Below are 21,343 nucleotides of genomic sequence, written 5' to 3'. Positions count from 1 at the left end.
GTGGGGGAGGTTTGTATGTGTAGAGGCAGGAAGTATATGAGGACCCTCTGCACTTACTGCTTAGTTTGGCTGTGCACCTAAAACAGCTCTAAACAATTAAATATTTTTAAAATAAAAATAAATAAATGCATCCATACAAAGATCAAAATCAGACATATAAGTGTTGTAAGCATAAGAACACAGTCATTCAGAATCTGACTTGGAAAAAAAGAACCATCAGACCAGTGCATCTTATGTTGTTTCATCTGAAGCAACATAAACAATCTTATCTTTGACACTGCATGGAAATAGACATGACCAGAGTAGTAGTCTGTAGGTATGGAGATGACTACAAGTAATAAAAGAAAAATGCAGTAAACAAGAAGTGAGGGGACCTGTGTTCCAATCCTGCCCTAGTCACAAACCCATCATATTCACACTGCTTGTCTCTTAACCTATCAGAATGTTTCCTTGTCTAAAAATAAAGTACAGAAAACAATCTTTAAGATCTTTTACAAAGATTCAAATTTAAAATCTATGAATGAAAGTAGACAGGCTTAAATGATTACCAGTGCCATTATCAGTTGAAGATTCTGAACAGATTAGACAAGGGATGGTAATGGAGGTGCAAGGAGGGTAACAAGAGAAAATGTGGTAGGCAGAGTCTTCCACAACTGCAGAGGAAAGAGAGTTTATGCCAAAAAGGGCAGGGTTTAAACTCTAACACTACAGCCTACAATTTATGTGACCTCTGAATCAGTTATTTAAGGTGTCTGATCTTTAGTTTCCTCATCTATGAAATGTAGATAGCAAAACCTACTCAATGAGTTATTATTGGGGCATATGATTGAATTTATAAAATAAATTCTAAATAATAATAATATAGTAGATAATACGAGTTGAATGCCTTCTATGTGACAGCTGCTTTTTTATTTTTTTTTATTTTAAAGTTTCTCATTATGCATAGGAAGCGAATAAAATAGCAACTATTATTGGCCCATTAAACAAATGAGGAAACTGAAGGAGAGATAGGTCATGTAACTTGCCCAAAGCCACAGGCTAGTAAGTGGAAGAGTCAAGCTCAGGCTGTTGTGATTACAGTCTGTTTTTAACCAGGCTGACATAATACTCTTTCCCCGAGTTCTCTTACATCTTCTTCTGTCCCATATGCTTTGGTATGAATGTTGATGTACTGCCAAAACTCATATGTTGCAACCTAATACCCAATGTAATAATATTCAGAGTCTGGACCTTCAGAAGGTGATTATGTTATGAGTGCTTTGCCCCCATGAATAGGATTAGTGCCCTGATAAAAAAGGCTTGAGGGAGCCGATTTGCTCCTTCTGCCATGTGAGGGCACAGCAACAAGGCACCATCTTTGAAAATGGGAGAGAGCTGCAACCAGATACTGAATCTGCAGGTGCCTCAGTCTTGGAGGTTCCAGCCTCTAGAACTGGGAGCAATAAATTCCTGTTGTTCATAGACTACTCAGTTTAAGGTATTTTGTTATATCAGTAGGAATGGACTAAGACGCTATCCTTCCCAAAACAACAGTTTAGAAAATATACAGAACTCGTATATTTCAAGTACATAACCCTTTTACTATTGTGACTAATTCTATCATACAGGATCCACTTTACACACTGTCCATCTTGTGAAAAAGAAAATATTACAATATATACAATATTATTTTATAAGTTATTACTTCAGTAGCATGAAATGTTGGTAAACTTCCTGAAAAAAATGTGTTATAATAACAAATATTTGGTCTTTGCCCCTGCTGCCTGGCACAGAGGACCTAAAACCTTTGACATTTCCTGAATAAATGTCTTTTGTTATTCCTAAGAATTCTCTTTTGATCATACTTGAGTTTATGAAAGTGATGTAATTTAGGGTGGAGTTCCTCTATAGTCTCAGGATGAGAAACTAGGGGATGGTAGAGGCAGCTGGATATTAAGCTTTTTATAAATCCTTGAACAACGAGTTTTGAAGAGCTTCCAGGTTGGTGAATACATCAAGGTGTTGAGAGGGTGGCAAGCCTGGAGAGGGCATGGAAGCTTCACCCTTCAAGCAATATTAATTAACCATGCTATTATGAAATGGAAAACAGTAACTTTTCCACAGCCCACACAATGTAGAACAGAAACTGGAGTGCTGGTAGGGACAGTTTTGTTTTGTTTTATTTTCTGTGCTGTAGCCCTATATGGAGACTGGAGTTTATGGTGAAAACCTGTGATCTTTTTTCAACTACAAACCACTGGTAATTTAGACTAAAGCACTTCCTTTTGAAGGCCATTTACCAGTGTGTTATTGGACATTAACTGAATCTACCTCTATGACTGAAGGACATAAAATGATCTTGAAATCTGAACATGATTTTTGGGATGATGTTGAAGAAATTTCTATAATAAAATGGAAATAGTTTGTACAAAATCATGTTACTAGGAGAACACAAGCAAGCACTCACCTCTTTTCCTCTAGGATCGACTTTGGAACTGCAAGAGGAACTGCCAGACTTTTCCGTCACTTAGACAGTACCTTATAAACAGCACTAGACTGACCAACAGTGAGCTGTACAGTTTGTAAATGGAAGTTCCAAGGTGAACAAACAACATCTTGTTTGGGAAGTTACTACTCTGACCAAAAATAGCAAAAACAAGTCAGATTGGTAGGCTGAGTTTCATGCTGGAAGTGATGGAAGAATTGAAGAGCTGTAAAAACTTTCATGTTTGTTGCCTCAATTTCAGAGCCTGCTATTGGTCTATTCAGGGATTCAACTTACGAAGATTAATTCAAGATGGATTAGAGACTTAAATGTTAGACCTAATACCATAAAAACCCTAGAAGAAAATCTAGGTAGTACCATTCAGGACATAGGCATGGGCAAGGACTTCATGTCTAAAACACCAAAAGCAACGGCAGCAAAAGCCAAAATTGACAAATGGGATCTCATTAAACTAAAGAGCTTCTGCACAGCAAAAGAAACTACCATCAGAGTGAACAGGCAACCTACAGAATGGGAGAAAATTTTTGCAATCTACTCATCTGACAAAGGGCTAATATCCAGAATCTACAAAGAACTCAAACAAATATACAAGAAAAAAACAAACAACCCCATCAAAAAGTGGGCAAAGGATATGAACAGATATTTCTCAAAAGAAGACATGCATATAGCCAACAGACACATGAAAAAATGCTCATCATCACTGGCCATCAGAGAAATGCAAATCAAAACCACAATGAGATACCATCTCACACCAGTTAGAATGGCAATCATTAAAAAATCAGGAAACAACAGTTGTTGGAGAGGATGTGGAGAAATAGGAACACTTTTACACTGTTGGTGGGATTGTAAACTAGTTCAACCATTATGGAAAACAGTATGGCAATTCCTCAAGGATCTAGAACTAGATGTACCATATGACCCAGCCATCCCACTACTGGGTATATACCCAAAGGATTATAAATTATTCTCCTACAAAGACACATGCACACGTATGTTTATTGCGGCACTATTCACAATAGCAAAGACTTGGAATCAACCCAAATGTCCATCTGTGACAGACTGGATTAAGAAAATGTGGCACATATACACCATGGAATACTATGCAGCCATAAAAAAGGATGAGTTTGCGTCCTTTGTAGGGACATGGATGCAGCTGGAAACCATCATTCTTAGCAAACTATCACAAGAACAGAAAACCAAACACCGCATGTTCTCACTCATAGGTGGGAACTGAACAATGAGATCACTTGGACTCGGGAAGGGGAACATCACACACTGGGGCCTATCATGGGGAGGGGGGAGGGGGGAGGGATTGCATTGGGGAGTTATACATGATATAAATGATGAATTGATGGGTGCTGACGAGTTGATGGGTGCAGCACACCAACATGGCACAAATATACATATGTAACGAACCTGCACGTTATGCACATGTACCCTAGAACTTAAAGTATAATAATAATAAAAAAAAATAGATTCTCATGTAAAAAAAAAAAAAAAAAAAAAAAAAAAAAAAAAAAACTTTCATGTTTGGGTTTTTACTGACCCATCAGAGGTGGCCAATAACCTGGACCTATGGTCAGTCAGAAGGGCAATGGAACACCGGCCTGTTGAAGGAATGCCCATATGTGGGGCACAGCCCTGTGGAATTCACTATGGGCATTTGAGGGATGCATTTAAGTAGGTCAGATCAATGTCTACTGGAAAAACTCCTTTCCAGTTTTGGAAGAGGATTGGAACCACCAAGTGGATATTTTGTTGTACTCCCTTGAATCCATGACATGGATGGACCTTAGATGGTTGCAGTAATGCAAAGATAGGCTAAATCTAGACATAATATTCTTGCACCTTCCAAAATGCCAAAGACCAATAAGAACTATTTTGTTCACCAACAAAAGAGACAAATACTGCAGGCAGATTCCCCAGAGGAAGACTCTGAACACAACTAGCAAGTCAGACTGATTCTAGTATGTCTAAAGGGCTACAAATGGGTCTTGATAGGAATAGACACTGACTTTGGGATGGTCTTTGCTTATCTGGTGATAGACACAAATATTTAGAGTGCTATACAAAACTAGAACAGAAGATATTGTACCAAGTTGCAAGACTGACCGTTCTTTGGACCAAGGAATATACTATGTAGCTTATAATGTCCAACAATCGGCAGAGCGATATATTCCTCAAGGTAATAGATTGATAGAGAAATGAAATGGGCAATTGAAACGTTGGTTTTCTAAAATTGGGGGAAATAAAGGCATGAAGGGCTAGCTTACACACCTTCGTGAGGGTGTGTTCACACTCGGCAAGAGTGGGCTAAGAAAGTGTCCCCAATAGATATATTATTCTGTTTTTCTGATGCATCTGGGAAAGAGAGGGTGGGGAAGCACGCTGGCATGATTACAATCTTTTTTAAGGTAGGAGTTTGCTGATATGATAACTATACATATATTTTAAAAATTTATTTTGCACATTGCTTCAACTTTTCTTTTTCTACCTGATTCAGGGGTCACAAGACCAGGGCTGCAACTACAAGTGCCTTCATCCCATCTGGCAAAATTGAGTTAAGTGTTAAGAAATAAAAATAAAATCCTAAGTACCTCAACTGATATAATAGACCCTTTCTTGGCCAAGGAGACCACAGAGAAACCTTAAAAATTGAGTTTCCAGCCATGAAGAGATGGGAGGTTGGACACACCTTGTTATACCCCCTCCCTTGCTAACTGCCATTAAACTTTCTTTCCAAGAGTTAAGCAGAAACCAACCCTTTCGAAAGACTTGCTCTACCGCTGAATTCAACCAACTGCCTGATGCTGCTGTTGGACTCTCCTCCTCTTGTTCAGGTTTTGACACAATAACTGACCAGCATTCCTTCCTGATACGTGACCACTTACTGGTTCTGGCTGGTTCACAGAAGCATGAAGGGCTAGCTCTGTGTCCTCCATTTCACCTTTTGATATATATAGCTCAATTTTACTGCATTTGAATATTAAGTTGTCACTCTGAAGTGAACATGGGATGTACATAACACGCATGTTTGCTTACTACATAGGTACTCACTCCTACTTTACAGATATTTATAGCTCCTCCTATAATCTGTTGAATATGTATTCTGAACCATTGCATTTAGTATAAATTCCTTTCTTACCCTTCCTACTTCAAAGTATCTGCTTTTGGTTTCTACCAGAGACTATACTTCCCAGCCTCCAGGGTCACCAGCCTGAAGCCTGCGACTCTTTATAAAAAAATAAAGCTCTCTTTTACAGATCTACAGATCTTGTGATCATTATGCCAACATATTAAATGTAGCTCTACTGCCTAGTAATCAAAGTGGCCCACTGGTTCTGTGTCTATTTAACCCTACTCTGGATAGATAGTAATGAACTCAGGGAAAGGCACTTGCTAGACTAGTATTGCTGCCTGCAATCTAGACCAGTATAGTGATTGTACCTAATGTTTTTTCCAAAGTTGGAAAAGTTTGGTTATAAATGGAGAAAAGGAGAAAATGTAGTTGAAAGTAAAGTAATGAATAAATGTATAAAGTAATGAGAGAAATCCAATATTAACTCAACATCTTGGAAGACACCCAGAATGAAAGATGTTTTCTCTTAGCTCAATTCTACCAGATGCATGAAAAGATGAGGCAATGTATTGCTGAGACCACTTCCTGCTTTGGGAACCCAACAAGATTAAATGGAAGCTTGCAAATCTGAATGGTCTTGCCCGGGAGCCATTTCTATATGATATAATAATGAACTGGACTAATTACTAATGACCAAATGAGACTCTAATAATGTAACAATATCTTTTAATTGCTATGAGCCTTTCATAATAAATGATCCATCGTCAAAAACCAGGAGTGGTATATGGCATCATAAGAAATGTATTTGCTCTTTGTCTTTGCCTCCTGGTGCAGAACTTCTAAAACCATTAAAATTTCCCAAGTGTTGGAAGCATGTGTTGTTATTCATATAGAACGCCTTCTGATCACATCTGAGTTTATGCTAATGAAGTAACATAGATGGAGGCCTAGCTTCAGGATGGGGCTGGACACCAGAAAGACTAAGTGACTAAGTAGAGTATTGGAAATTTCAGCCTCACCCACCAATCTCCAGGAAGGGGAAGGAAGGTAATGACTGGAGATTAAGCTCCATAAAAACTTCTTGAACAAGATTTGATGAGCTCTGGGTTGGTGAACACATCAGTGTGTTGGAAGGTGGCACACCCAGAAAGGGCATCAAAGGGACACATCCTTTATCCTACCCCATACTTTGCATTATGCATCTATTACATTTGGCTGTTCCTAAATTGTGTCCTGTATAATAAACCAGTAAACATAAGCAGAAGTTTTCTGGGTTTTGTGAGCCATTCTAGCAAATTTTTTAACCTTAGGAGGGGTTTGTGGCAACCACAGATGTATAGCTGGTCAGTCAGAATACTGTGACAACCCGGACTTGGAACTGATGTCTGAAGTGTGGACAGTCTTGCAGGACTGAGCCCTTAATCTGTGGGGTCTGTATTATCTCCAGGTAGTTAGTGTCAGAATTGAAGTGAATTACTGGACACCAACTTGGTGTGCAGAGAGTTGGAGAATTGCTTGTTGGTGTTGGAAAACACCCCAGAAAAGGTAATGTAAAGTTACTACGTAATAGCATTTTGGAGTTGTAAAGAACTCTAGTAATCAGCTAAATCCAACTATTACTTAATGTAGATGAGCAAACCAAGGTAGAAATTGTAAAACGGCATGTCCAGGTTCATATAATTAATAGAAAGGGGTAATTTTTCCCCAGACATTCATCCTGTTATTCTTAAAATTTTTAATATAATCATCACTTGTGAAGATTGACATATTCTCAAATTGTATTATGTGTAACAAAGAAATCAATAAATGAGTCCAGAACATACACTTTTAACATATTTAAAATAAGAGTTTCAATGATCCTCTGGCTGGTAAATAACCCATTCTTTCCAAATCTGCCATATTTTAATGATGATGAATCCAATGGCAATATTCATTCTGTAGTTTGGAAAACAGAGAGCTAGTGCTATGATTATTTTATGTTTCTATTCATATTTTTGCCTTTGTTTTATTTCACTGTGATTTTTATTAACTGAATCTCTGAGAGTTGTGTGAATGTGAATGTTTACTGAATACTTAAATTCAGGAGAGTCACTGTTTGTATTCCTGTTGTCTTGTTTATTTTTAAGTCAAAATTCTAGTACTTCATGTTTTTATTTAATCAATAATCTGACTCCTTCATATGATTTAAACATAAAATCATAAACATATATGTTTCCAGATTGACCTGAATAGTTACAAACATAGCTGAATGCGTACAATTGCAAATTTTTTTTCCTTCCACTATATTTACCTAAGAGGCTGAACAGCTGTCTCTCAAGCAAACAGTGTAGTCTTTACCATCCTGACACAAGAGTATTATATTCTTTAAAGGGAACCCTAATAGGTACTAAATGTCAGAAATGCACTTGAAAACTCTTAAAAATTAAACTTGAACTAAAATAACCAAGAAAACCTAACATTAAGATTTATGTCTCAAAGTAAAATAATTGACAACTCTACTCTAACCAGCCTATCTGCCAGAAAATTTTACTTGGAATTCCTAAGATATCTTCACCTTAAGTACTCCCTTAAGAAACTTATTTAAATGAGTCCCTTTGTAGTTAAAAAATCTATTTTCCTCTCCCTTACAATTAGAATAATATGTGATTGCATGGCAATGGCTACTATGGCCATCCAGGCATTCCTTTGTGCTGGTATTGCTTACATTTCAGTTTTAAAAGATGTGCTTTTCTCCAATACGCTTTACTTCCAATAATTCCAATTGCATTATTTTCTGGTATGAAAAACCAGAATACATTATTGGCAGTCTTGCATTCTAAAGGGATGCAATTGATTCTTAGGATAAAAGAGTCTCTATCCAACATACTTTAGCATAAGCAGGTATTATGCACCACATTCCTTAGGACAGATGAAACCCATAGTAGCACAAATTTAGATGTATATCTCAATGCTGCAGTGATGGTTTCCTGTAAGTATGCATAGAAAATAAAATGCAAATAAACACACCATTTAGGGCTGCCACTACTGAGGCAGCTGTGGGAAGACAGCCACGTTTTTTCTTAATTAAAGTTTTTTACTTTGCTTCAGTTAGTCAATTTAACACTCTTCAAGAGGCACAATGTACATAGTGAGCTAGTATTTAAACAGTGAGAGCAGCTTAACATTCAGATCCTGCAGACTGTCTGACAGTCTTTTTGGAAGAATCTCTAAAGACTAGGTGGTACCTTTAATTGTGAACAAATAAACATTAGTCTGGATCCTGTGAACAATTCAACAGATGAAATGCGACAGAAGTTTTCTCTGCAGGTGGGTTAACAGCTAATGTCAAATACCTCTCCATCTTCACATCTTAGAAAAAGCCTTATAGCAGAGAGATAGAATAATTTTTTTTCTGTCATGAATCTCCAAGACCTGAAAACATCTGTTTTTCATAAAAAATGTGATGCATGCCAAAGGCTAGGCCCTCTCACTCTCTAAGAGACAAAGCTTTTGATCCTTTGAAACAACACCATTTCATTTTATAAGATGTATTTAAACTATCTCCTATCTTATTTCTCTGAAGCTGAAATCATTGGAAAAATTAGCCCTCTATATTTAATTGCCTATAATTTTGCTATCAAAATGGCCCATCAAAGTGCTCTACAGAGGAGTGATTGAAAATGAGAGACAAGTGTCTAGCTATCTGCAAAACTAATTTGAGCACTAAATTAGAATCACTCTGTTTTTGCTTTGCCTGTATCTCCTTCATTTGCATCTTGTATACATACCACCTACAAAATGCATATCTTTCTTTCCCACATTTCTCTATCTTTTTAACATTATACTAAATGATGATACCAGAATGCGTCTGTCGGCTGAACTCGCAATCAGATTGATTTTAAAGAATCAAATCCCAAGTGTAGGAAATGAACAAATTTTAGAGATGTTGTTGATTTAAACATCTATAAATGTGTAGTTGAAGGGAGGAGGCAAAGTACATATGAGAACAAAATGGTAACCTTTAAATAATATATGGTTATTTAAAGACATCTTTGTGACTTTTCAGTCCCAATAAAGTGCATGACTAATTCTGTAATTTCTCCTATCTCAACCATAATTAGTTTCACATCATCTTCCTGTATAACCACTTGCTCAACGTTTATCTTCTCTTTTTTTTTTTTTTTTTTTTTTTGAGATGGAGTCTCACTCTGTCACCCAGGCTGGAGTGCAGTGGCACGATCTCAGCTCAATGCAACCTCCACCTCTTGGGTTCAAGTGATTCTCCTGCCTCTGCCTCCTGAGTAGCTGTGATTACAGGTGTGCACTACCGCATCCGGCTAATTTCTGCATTTTTAGTAGAGACAGGTTTCCTTATGTTGGTCAGGCTGGTCTTGACCTCCTGATCTCAGGTGATTCTACCACCTCGTCCTCCCAAAGTGCTGGGATTACAGGCACGAGCCACCGCACCCGGTCAATTTTCACCTTGTTTCAAAAAGCATTGCTCTTCTTGTTTCAAAAGGTATTGTTCTTCCTGTTTCAATAGGTGTAACTTCAAATAATGACATTAGCATAAGACTGTAACAGGTGGGATAGGAAATATTTTGCTATAGTATGTTGTCTTGTGATTCATGAGCCTCTTCCACTCAAGAAATTAATGTCAGCCTTGGCCCAAGTTGGACTAGGACTGCCTCACCGTTTGTTGTATGCTCTTTCCAATGTTGTGTTTTTACTAAAATGAATGATGAGGCATAAAATAGAGATGAACACATGTAGTAATTTTCCAAGTAGAAAAATTTAGGGAGGTTATGGTTTTATGAAGTTGCTGGGCTTAGATGATCTATAAGCGGTTCAAAAACCTAGGCAACTTTAATTAAATTCAAATATTCTAATTCAATTTTAGTCTTTGCATTACAGAGATGTGTGTTTTTCTGAATCCTTAAGAGAATGAAAACTGATGGAATAATGATGTACTACTATTGCGATGTTACTAAAATCAAAGATTTGTTGCTCCCTTTTCTATTTCCTCACATTTAGCATTCACAGAATGTGAAAGTAATATAGATATTACAAAATATCCGATGATTCACAGGAACTTCCTAGAATTTTCCTTGCTACACAGCTGTAGAACACATGAAAGAGAAAATTTTAAAATGTGAAGAACATTTTCTGTATATATGTGTGTGTGTATATATGGGTGTGATTTTAGATGTATAATTATATATGTGTGTGTGTATATATTTTCAGTAAAAAAAAAAAATAAGTAAAACAAGAGAAATTAAAGCATGAAGGAAGATGGGATGCCATTTTTGTCAGAAAATTGTGGCTCCACAAATCACCCATGCCATTTTATGTGCATGCTTTGTCTGTGCTGCTTGTCTCTGCCTGGACCGAATGCACTTGTCACCATTTGGGTTCTCTGAGAAGCAGATTCTGAGATGCAATTAGCATGCAGGAGTCTGTTTATTCCCAGTTTTATTGGGGTATAATTGGCAAATAAAAATTATACATATTGAAGATATATGATGTAGTGTTTTGATACACATATATGGTAAAATGAATATCACGATTCCGAGAGCTAATTAGCATATCCATCACCTCACATGTTACTTTTCTTTTTTTTTTGGGGGGGGGTGGTAAGAATACTTACGATCTGTCTTAGCAAATTTCAAGCACACAATACATTGTCACTAACTATTGTCACTATGCTACATGTTAGATCTTGAGACTGTATTCATCTTATAACTAAAATTTTGTACCCTGTGGTACAAAATTTGTACCCTGTACCCTTCTAATCTCTGTTTCTATTAGTTTGACTTTCTTAGATTCCACATAAGATTCTTATTAGAGAGTGCTCTGGGACTTAAAACCTATGGAAGGGAGGAAATGTAATCAGGATTGGATGGAGAGAGAAATTGGTTAGTGATTCAGTCTCAACAAAGCTATCATCCAACCCCACAGAAAGTTATTCAGCAGGACCAGATCTTTAGAGTTGTCCCAGTTAAGGGTGAGAGGCCTGAACATGTATACCTTGATATTCATCAGTCACTGGGGATGGGTTATCCCAGAAAGAGGCATGTGCTTAGCTGCAGTTGTTTGTTTTGCTTATTATTTTTAATTGGGGGCCATCCCAAACAGGGCTGTCAGCTGAGAGCTGTCTTGCTGAACTCCGTGCAGTTGGGGGAGCAAGTCTTACCTTACTCAAGGGAGAGAGAGTGATTCGTGGCATTCACCAAGCACGTCTTCCTGTTTTCTACAATGTAAATTTCTATAAATATCCTAGGACTCATGTAAAATATTATCATATCTATGAAGACTCCCCTGATTTCTCATGTGGAATTAGCTATCTCTTTTTCTATGCAACTACTGATCATGTACAAACATATCATAAACTTCTAAAAATTATATTACCATTTTTTTGAATATTGGTGTTTCCTACTTACACTCTAAGCTGTTTGAAGACCAGGCACTATGTCTTATCCATCTTTGTATGTTATCATCTAGCATAGGGCCATGTACATACAAGTGTTCAATAGAAAAAGAAAGATAAATGGACAAATTGCAACAAAGAATTGTGAATATGCTAGTCCTTACTGAAAAGTAACTAATATACAATATCAAGAAAATCCCACAGAATAAAGGGGTAAAGTTTGCCCTTTGAAAATAGTATACATTGAAGACAATGAGCAGGCCATGCTGTGTAGTGGCTAAGTGTCCCAGGGTGTGGCAATGATACATTTGATTAAATTGAGCAAAGAGTCAATCAATGCCTAGTATATGCCAGATAGTGTAGTAAAGAATGTGAAAGAATAAATATTTTTAAAAGTAGCGTAACAGTGTCTATCCTCTAATAAGAGAAATAAAGCAAGAGACAAATTAAAATAGAAGGGAATAGGTTTTACACAACTCTCATAAAAAATAAATACAAATTTTTTCATGGGAAGGAGTTCAAGGAATGAAATAATATAACCAATTAGAAAAATTAGAACAGACTTGATGGTTATAGCATTAGAACTTGGTCTTGATTTGGGCTGGGCACTGTGGCTCACTCCTGTAATCTTAGCACATTGGGAGGCTGAGGCGGGTGGATCATGACGTCAGGAGACGGAGACCATCCTGGCTAACATGGTGAAACCCCGCCTCTACTAAAAATACAACAACAACAACAACAACAAAAATTAGTTGGGCGTGGCAGTGTGCACCTACAGTTCCAGCTACTTGGGAGGCTGAGGCAGGAGAATCGCTTGAACCCGGGAGGCAGAGGTTGCAGTGAGCTGAAATCGTGCCAATGCACTCCAGCTTGGGCAACAGAGTGAGACACCATCTCAAAAAAAAAAAAAAAAAAAAAAAAAAAAAAAAAAAAAAAACTTGGCCTTGATTTTTTTATAAGCGAATATGATCAGTTTGAGCATGTGTCTAGTTCAGGTACTCTGAGAAGCAGTGCCAGGAGGGAATTAAATGTGGGGAATATTTGTAGGACAAAATATCTGTGAGGAATATTGGGAAATATAACAGGAATAGGCAGGGAGAGCCCTTAGCAATTAATGCAGGCAGGTAGAAGAATTTAGTAAGAAGAGTCTCAGGCTGATGGGGAAGCCTCAGAGCAAAGACTGCACATCCCAAGACCGCCACAATCAGTCATTAACTGGGAGCAGCCCGGGAAAGATATAGCCATGGTATGAATGTTGTGCTGGATCACAAAGAGGAGGCAGCTAGAGGCTGTCCACACCCCTCACAGCCAGCTCTCTCTTGAAGTAAGATCTGAGTAATGCATACCCATGGATGTCACAGGTGAAGAAAGGAAACATTTCAGGAGAATAAATATGTGGCTTAAGTCATGAGGACATGCTGCTGAAATCTTTGGTTAATAGATATCACCATGTCCTGTGAGTCACCAGTGGCCTCTACACTAAGCAGTAGTAGCAAGCAATATTCTAAGTGCCATTGCTATTTTGTTTCTTATTTTTGTTTTGTCAATTTGTTTACATTTTCTTCTTTTTTCTTCTTGCACCAAGAACATGGCCATGTGCTCAACAGCCATCATGGCCTTCTAATGATGGTTGAAAAAATATAAAGGCCAAGGTTAGCTTTTCCTCACAAGTGGCACTCAATTATAGTCTGTTATCATTGTCTTATCTTATGTGGGCTCTTCTCACAAAGAATGTGAACCTTTCAGTCAGTTTGATTACATGCTCTTTTCTAACAGAAAATATTTTCAGTGCCAAAAATATTCCAAAATTATTCACATATGGGTATGTTGGTAAAATATCCATTGCTGCATCTCAGCTCTAGTATTTAACAATCTTCTACAGAAAATCAGCTTTTGACAGGTGGTTTATGTGTTCAGTTCTAAAGAGGTGCTTTCCCTGAAAGAAAACAAGAAGCACATGGCAGAACATCCTAAATATTCTTTGTAAAAATGTTTTGGCAATCATGTATTTGTATAATTTAAAAGTATCCCTGGTGACTGTGGCAACCTGACCAAGGCCAGGTGCTGGGCCTCAATTTGTTATTTCTTTCAGCTTCCTCTGAAAGTGCACTTCATGTTCTCTAAAAGTGTTGTGACGACCAATTGTATTAATGGAATGAGAGACTTTGCTCCAATAACAGCACCCTGCATGTCAAATACTAACTTCTTTGCTCACCCTCTTGATTATCTGTTAGCAGTGGAGCATGCTTTAGGAGGGCAGATGCACATTGCCTTAACATTCTTAATGAATCAGAGAATTCTGTACCACACATCTCTAAAGCAAAATCAGCAGGAGGCCTGAACAAAGCCAGTGATTTCTAACACTGTATCCTATGGTACCAGGTGACGGCCCAGAGCATACAAAAGGGGAAAATAGATGGATGGGTCAGAAATTCCCTCAGAAGAAAAATGAGTGCTGGAGTAGGGAGTGCTATGTGGTGGCACATAATTCGTAACCACCAGGTTTAAGATCTGGGTCCTCATTGAGCATTTCAATATGTTTCCTGATACAGAGGTCAGGCAGAAAAGGACTTAAGGTGAACTGGAGATGGTGGAGTAGGAAGAGTTGTATGAAAGGCTAAAGGGAAGGTTGCTTGTATCAAACATTCTTCTCATGCTAGCATCTTAGAAATAAACAATTTATATGATAACAAGCATATGGGGTAGGGATAGGAGGTGAAAGAAGGAGATGGCCCTTAAACAGTCTGTATCTTGTATACCTTTAATTTATATCAAGACTTTTTGTCTCTATGTGTTTTGTTTTTTATTTTGTTTTTAGCTATGCTTATCTGCCATTCCTTTTCCTCAGAAAGGAGAATTCCAGAACCACCTAATGAAATTGTACTTAATACTGGAAAAAAGACAATATTTAACTGTCCCATATATACTATACAGCAGCAGAGATTGAGAATTCTATTCTTTCCCAGGAACAATTTTCACTGTCTAAGAAAAACAGATCTCCCTCCTACTGGGCCTTGGACTAAAGACTTTGAAATCTCAAGGCACTTGCTTTTTTACAGGACCTCAAAAGTTTACTTGGAATAAATGAATCTCTGATGAATGTAATCTATATTAGAAATAGCACAGATGTGTCCTGAGTTTCCAGAAGGATGGATCAACATTCACTGTCTATCATAAATTCTGCATTAGTTAGGCCCTTACACGGAAGAGAAAGACCTTTGTTCATTGCTAACTGTGTGGCATACTATCAGATTTGGGCTGAGGTAAACTGTCGTTATCCCGACTTTCTTTCTTTTTTTTTTTTTTTTTTAAAGAAGACAGTAATTTAATTCAAATGACATAATGTTATTTAAATTATGCAATGAGTACATAAGTTAATAACTTCAAGTATAGTCATTTTGCAATTTGGTCCTAAAACTGTAAATATATTTAAAATCTTAAACTGTTTACAGCCATAATGTAGTATTTAAGCAGAAGTTTTAAACGAAAGCTTAACCTTCTTATAAAACAATAAAGGTACAAATAAACCTTAACTTTGAAAACTTTTGTAATGCTTCATATTTTGAAAGCATATATTGTTGAAAATATAATTAATTTATATCTTTTATATAACATTGAATATGTAGAAGCACAGAGATCAGGATTAGAATGCTTTCATTATTACCTAGGAACATAATATCAGCTTTTCATGCATTATTTTACTATTTTTTATAGTTTGGTATATTTAGGTTTTAATATTTTTGTTTTTCTGTTTTTTTTTTTTTTGGTTTTGTGACAGCTTTAAGGCTACAGCACATCACTGTGCCATGACTATTCTCAATTAAAACATACATAAGGAAATGCCTCTAAGTAACCTGTGTTCTCATCCCCACACCTTAACCTTGCCACGTCAACTCCCTGATCTCCAGTCCCAGTATCTTTCTGAGTTGTCAAATCTGTCCTTTTCTGATATTGTTAATATTTGTAATGGAATAGGCTTATGTTGAGATTATGATGACAAGTTGATCTGCATACTGTTTAATGAACATGCTTTTAGTAGACACTTGAAAAAAATCCTAGTATAGGGTGTTTTAAGTTACTTCTCATATTTCAAATTTAATGCTTCTTTATCTTTTCTTAAGTTCTTTGCTTTTTGAAGTCAATAGATGCAGAAAAGGCTTTTGACAAAATTCAACAGCCCTTCATGCTAAAAACGCTCAATAAATTCGGTATTGATGGAACGTACCTCAAAATAATAAGAGCTATTTATGACAAACCCACAGCTAATATCATACTGAATGGGCAAAAACTGGAAAAATTCCCTTTGAAAACTGGCACAAGACAGGGATGCCCTCTCTCACCACTCCTATTCAACATAGTGTTGGAAGTTCTGGCTAGGGCAATCAGGCAAGAGAAAGAAATCAAGGGTATCCAGTTAGGAAAAGAAGAAGTCAAATTGTCCCTGTTTGCAGATGACATGATTGTATATTTAGAAAACCCCATCGTCTCAGCCCAAAATCTCCTTAAGCTGATAAGCAACTTCAGCAAAGTCTCAGGATACAAAATTAATGTGCAAAAATCACAAGCATTCTTATACACCAGTAACAGACAAGCAGAGAGCCAAATCAGGAATGAACTTCCATTCACAATTGCTTCAAAGAGAATAAAATACCTAGGAATCCAGCTTACAAGGGATGTAAAGGACCTCTTCAAGGAGAACTACAAACCACTGCTCAGTGAAATAAAAGAGGACACAAACAAATGGAAGAACATACCATGCTCATGGATAGGAAGAATCAATATCGTGAAAATGGCCATACTCCCCAAGGTTATTTATAGATTCAATGCCATCCCCATCAAGCTACCAATGAGTTTCTTCACAGAATTGGAAAAAACTGCTTTAAAGTTCATATGGAACCAAAAAAGAGCCCGCATTGCCAAGACAATCCTAAGTCAAAAGGACAAAGCTGGAGGCGTCACGCTACCTGACTTCAAACTATACTACAAGGCTACAGTAACCAAAACAGCATGGTACTGGTACCAAAACATAGATATAGACCAATGGAACAGAACAGAGTCCTCAGAAATAATACCGCACATCTACAGCCATCTGATCTTTGACAAACCTGAGAGAAACAAGAAATGGGGAAAGGATTCCCTATTTAATAAATGGTGCTGGGAAAATTGGCTAGCCATAAGTAGAAAGCTGAAACTGGATCCTTTCCTTACCCCTTATACGAAGATTAATTCAAGATGGATTAGAGACTTAAATGTTAGACCTAATACCATAAAAACCCTAGAAGAAAATCTAGGTAGTACTATCCCGACTTTCTATAGAGAACTCACAATCCGGTTTTCATGCTTCTTTACCTTGCCTTGTCCTCACCCATAAAAATAATTTTGACAGAACAAAGAACTAAAACTAAATAGATTAAAGTTTTAGTCATCTTTTCTCATTCTATGTTTCCTCTTAAGTTTTGTATGTGTTATTGCATATTTTGCCTTTCTGTTCAAACATCTTTTCTGAGTGGCCTTTGCTATTTGGAGTACCACTATGTAGACTCTAGAAAATAAAGTCCTATACCAGAAAAGATTCAAATTTGAAATATTTTTGAATATGTAGTTCATCTCTTAATAATCACACACTTACTGTTGCATAATTATACTGACCTAATTATTCTCTGCTACCTCCTTCACTGCCATTATCACCACCTCTCAAAATTTCTCTATGATCATTTCCTCCTTTATATAATTTTTAACTTGTTCACACTTCTGAACTCTCAAGACTTTTGTACCAAACTGACAAACTGATTTATTTTTCACTGAAAAGCAAATATATAGCCCTGTCCTTTGCAATTCTCTATGTTTCTAACTTTATATATACTTTATAGAAAAATAGCTCTAGAATTAAAGAATATTAACACAGGCTTTACAGTCGAATGTTTTCATTTCATTTCATTTCTTCTGAAGTAGAGGTCCTGTTTAATGTTGAACTACAAAAGGCACTTGAGGAAATGGCAACGGACTCAGTCAGCACCATAACAAAGGGACCAAATGCCAGAAGATCCAGAGGAAGGAGAGATCAGCTCCAGTTGGGGAGATCAAGGAAAGCTCCCTGAAGGAGACGTATTTTGGTTTGGTCACTGAAGCATGGGTAGTGTTCAAGTGTAGGACAGTAGATAGAACTTGGTCGACTTCAAACTGCTAGATGCTGCCCAGGGAATGGTACTTGGAGATAAATGAGCACAAGAGCAAACAAGGATGCATAGAGGAAAATTAACCAAGTTTCCATTCAGAAAGGCAAAAACTAATAAATGAGCCCTGGTTGCTGTAATCTACTAGTGTGTTTTGGGGATTGCAGGCAGTTTATGTATTAATTTTGACCTAAAATGGAATTAAGTTGCATGGAATAACGAGTTCATCATTTCATTCTTTCTTTCTTTCAGGACCTTTTTCTCCTTTTTCCTTTTGTAAGATGTTTTAGAATTTCATTGATTTCCAAACATGAATAAATATTATTTAAAGCCATTCATTTATTCATTTATTTCTTGACATTAAGTATTGAGTATCTAATGTGTTTTTGATACATCTCAATAGAGATATGCCTGGAGACATACTTGAAGAAAATGTTTAAGTAACTTAAATAATTATACTTCAGACTGTTCTTTATAAAATAAAATAATGGCCCTGTACTTCTCCTATAACAAAACACACAATTTTGTTATCACTGAAAAATTTCTGTTGATAAAATTGAAATATAATATTTGGTATTTGATAAATCTATTTGATGATTCCCAGTTCTCTAGAGATGTTCTTCATATTATCATTTTATTAATCAAGATTTTATAAAATTTTATACCTGATCATTCCAATATCTGGATGAGCTGTAGGTCTGTTTCTATTATTTAACTTTTTGGTTTTCTTACTTTCCTGTTACATTTTACTTGAATGCTGAGAATACTCTATCAGAAATTACAGAAATGCTATTCAGTGTATGTTCTTCCAGAAAAGTTGTACTCCCCCCGCTTTTTTTTTTTTTTAATGACCAAAAGTTAAAATAGGGAAAACTAGAGTAATTTTCATCTGGAATCGAGCAAATTTTTTGAAACTGGAGAACTTTTCTATTTCTTGTTTGTCTAACTTCTATCATAGATCTCTAACTGAAAGTTTGAGATATTTTTTTCACAGTACTCTCAGGATCTTCAAACTCACCCCTTTCCTGGGGGCTGCTCAGCATTGTGAAGACTGTCAAAAGCTTTACTTGGCTTCTCAGCAACTCTACTGCTTTGTTTGGCTCTTCTCTTGCTCTACCGACAAATCTTCAAATGTCTTGAAAGGAAAGGCACTACACAATGTCAGTGTGTTTCCTGTTTCTCCCGAATTTTGGCACTTCAAATCTGGCTGTTTGGAAAGATGGAATACAAAATTTTGCCTCTCTATTAACATAACTGCTAAAAAGTTGGATTGCTTTTCCAGTATCTTAACTATTGCTTTCTGCTTAACTTTTTTGACTTTCTGGTCTTGCATTATTATTTATGAATAAACATTTTGAGGCAAAACAGCACCACAATGTGCTTACTTACTTGCAGTACTTTGCTCGGGCTGCCTTAAGAAAGTACCATATACCTGCTAGCTGAATAGAAGTTAGTTATCTTACAGTTCTGGGGTCTAGTAGTCTAAGATCAAGGTGCAGCAGGATTGATTTCTTCTGAGAGTTGTGAGGCAATGATGCAGGGCAAGCAAGCCCCAAAATTGGGACTTAGTTTGGAAGGGTTCTTGGGTGTATTCTGGAAAAAATTCAAGTATGAACCAGTGGTGTTAGATGGCAACCTTTACTGAAGCAGCAGTGTTCAGCAGCAGCAAAGGTACTTCTCCATATGGAGTGGGGATGCTCCACAGGCAGTGTGCCCAGAGTAGCAGCTCAGGGCCAGTTCTGCAGTCATATTTATACCCACTTTTAATTACATGCAAATTGAGGGGCAAGTTATTCAGAATTTTTCAAAAAAAAAAATGGTGGTACTTTTGGGTCACTGCCATGGAATGGGACCTTTTGGGTGTTGCCATGGCAATGGTAAACTGATATGACACTGATGGGCATGTCTTATGGAGAGGTGCTTTTGCCTCTTCCCTGCTAGACTTCAGTCAGGTGCAGAGTCAAGTCCCTGCCTCCTACAATGGGAAGAATATATTTCAGGCCTCTCTTGTAACTTCTGGTTATTTTCTGGCAACCTGGTATTTCTTGGCTTATAAAAGCATCACTCTAATATCTGTCTTCATTTTCACATGACATTCTCCCTGTGTGCCTGTTTCTAAACTTCCCTTCTTTTAAGGACAACAGTTATATCAGACTGGGTACCCTCCTTATTCTCAAAGGAATTCATCTTAATTTAATTACATTTGCAATGACTCTATATTCAAATAAGTTCATATTGGGAGGTACTGATGGTGCAGACTTGAACACATGAATTGAGGGGACATGGTTCAACCTCTAAACTACTCTCAGAGCTCTATAATTCTCAAGGCCTATCACCTTGGGTAGCTTTCTCCAGTCTTCAGACTGCATTTTTTCCAACTTTTCTAATTGCTATTGACAGTATGATTGGTCTGATATCAGCTAGTCAAGAATGATCAGAAATAGAGTCTCAGGTTTGACCTGAAATTGGTAATTAGTCACAAAAGTATCATGCCCTCAAGATTCTCTGCAATAATTTGACTAACCAAGGGTAGGAACAGAATTGAGAATGTCTGTCCTAATGCCTTATTAGTTTCCATTTTACTTAATCTTTCCACCACTTTTGAATTTGACTTATCTAAGTTAGTTTGAAGGCCATAGATGAGAGTTTTATACAAAAATCAAAGAGAAAGGAAGATGGCTAAAATGGCATTCAAGAGGGTCTATATCTGTGCAGCTGCAGAAAAAAGACACATTTACCAGTTATTAGTGAAGGCTACATGTTAAGACTATAGAGTGAGTGACAGTTTTAAAGTTTTTCCAAAATTCACCTAGGAACTTGTATGGCTAAAGAGTTTGAAGTAGTTTACATTTTTTATCATGACAGCAACAGCAGTAAGCAATGCCAGTGGCAGTACATACAACAAAAACAACAAAGAATTTCCACCACCCAGTCAAAAGTTTCATTTCCCATTTAAAAACAGCATTACTACGGATGTCATAGATAAGTGATAGTAGCATTGGATCTACCTATTTCCTTAGTTTTCAGGTTTTATTTGGTTCTATCAGTTCAGAGCTTTTTGATTTGCTGTATTCAAGGGAAGTCACTATGCTATCACCACATTTCATTTCCTTATAACACATTTTTTATCTCTTGTGAGAATTGATCCATATGTTTTTCAAGAAGGCAGTCCAACTATTGTAATATCAATGCTTGATATA

Source organism: Rhinopithecus roxellana, chromosome 1 (assembly GCF_007565055.1).
Source record: "Rhinopithecus roxellana isolate Shanxi Qingling chromosome 1, ASM756505v1, whole genome shotgun sequence".
In the NCBI taxonomy this organism is placed as follows: domain Eukaryota; kingdom Metazoa; phylum Chordata; class Mammalia; order Primates; family Cercopithecidae; genus Rhinopithecus; species Rhinopithecus roxellana.
The sequence above is the reverse complement of the archived record's forward strand: the minus strand, read 5'-3'. Positions refer to the sequence as shown.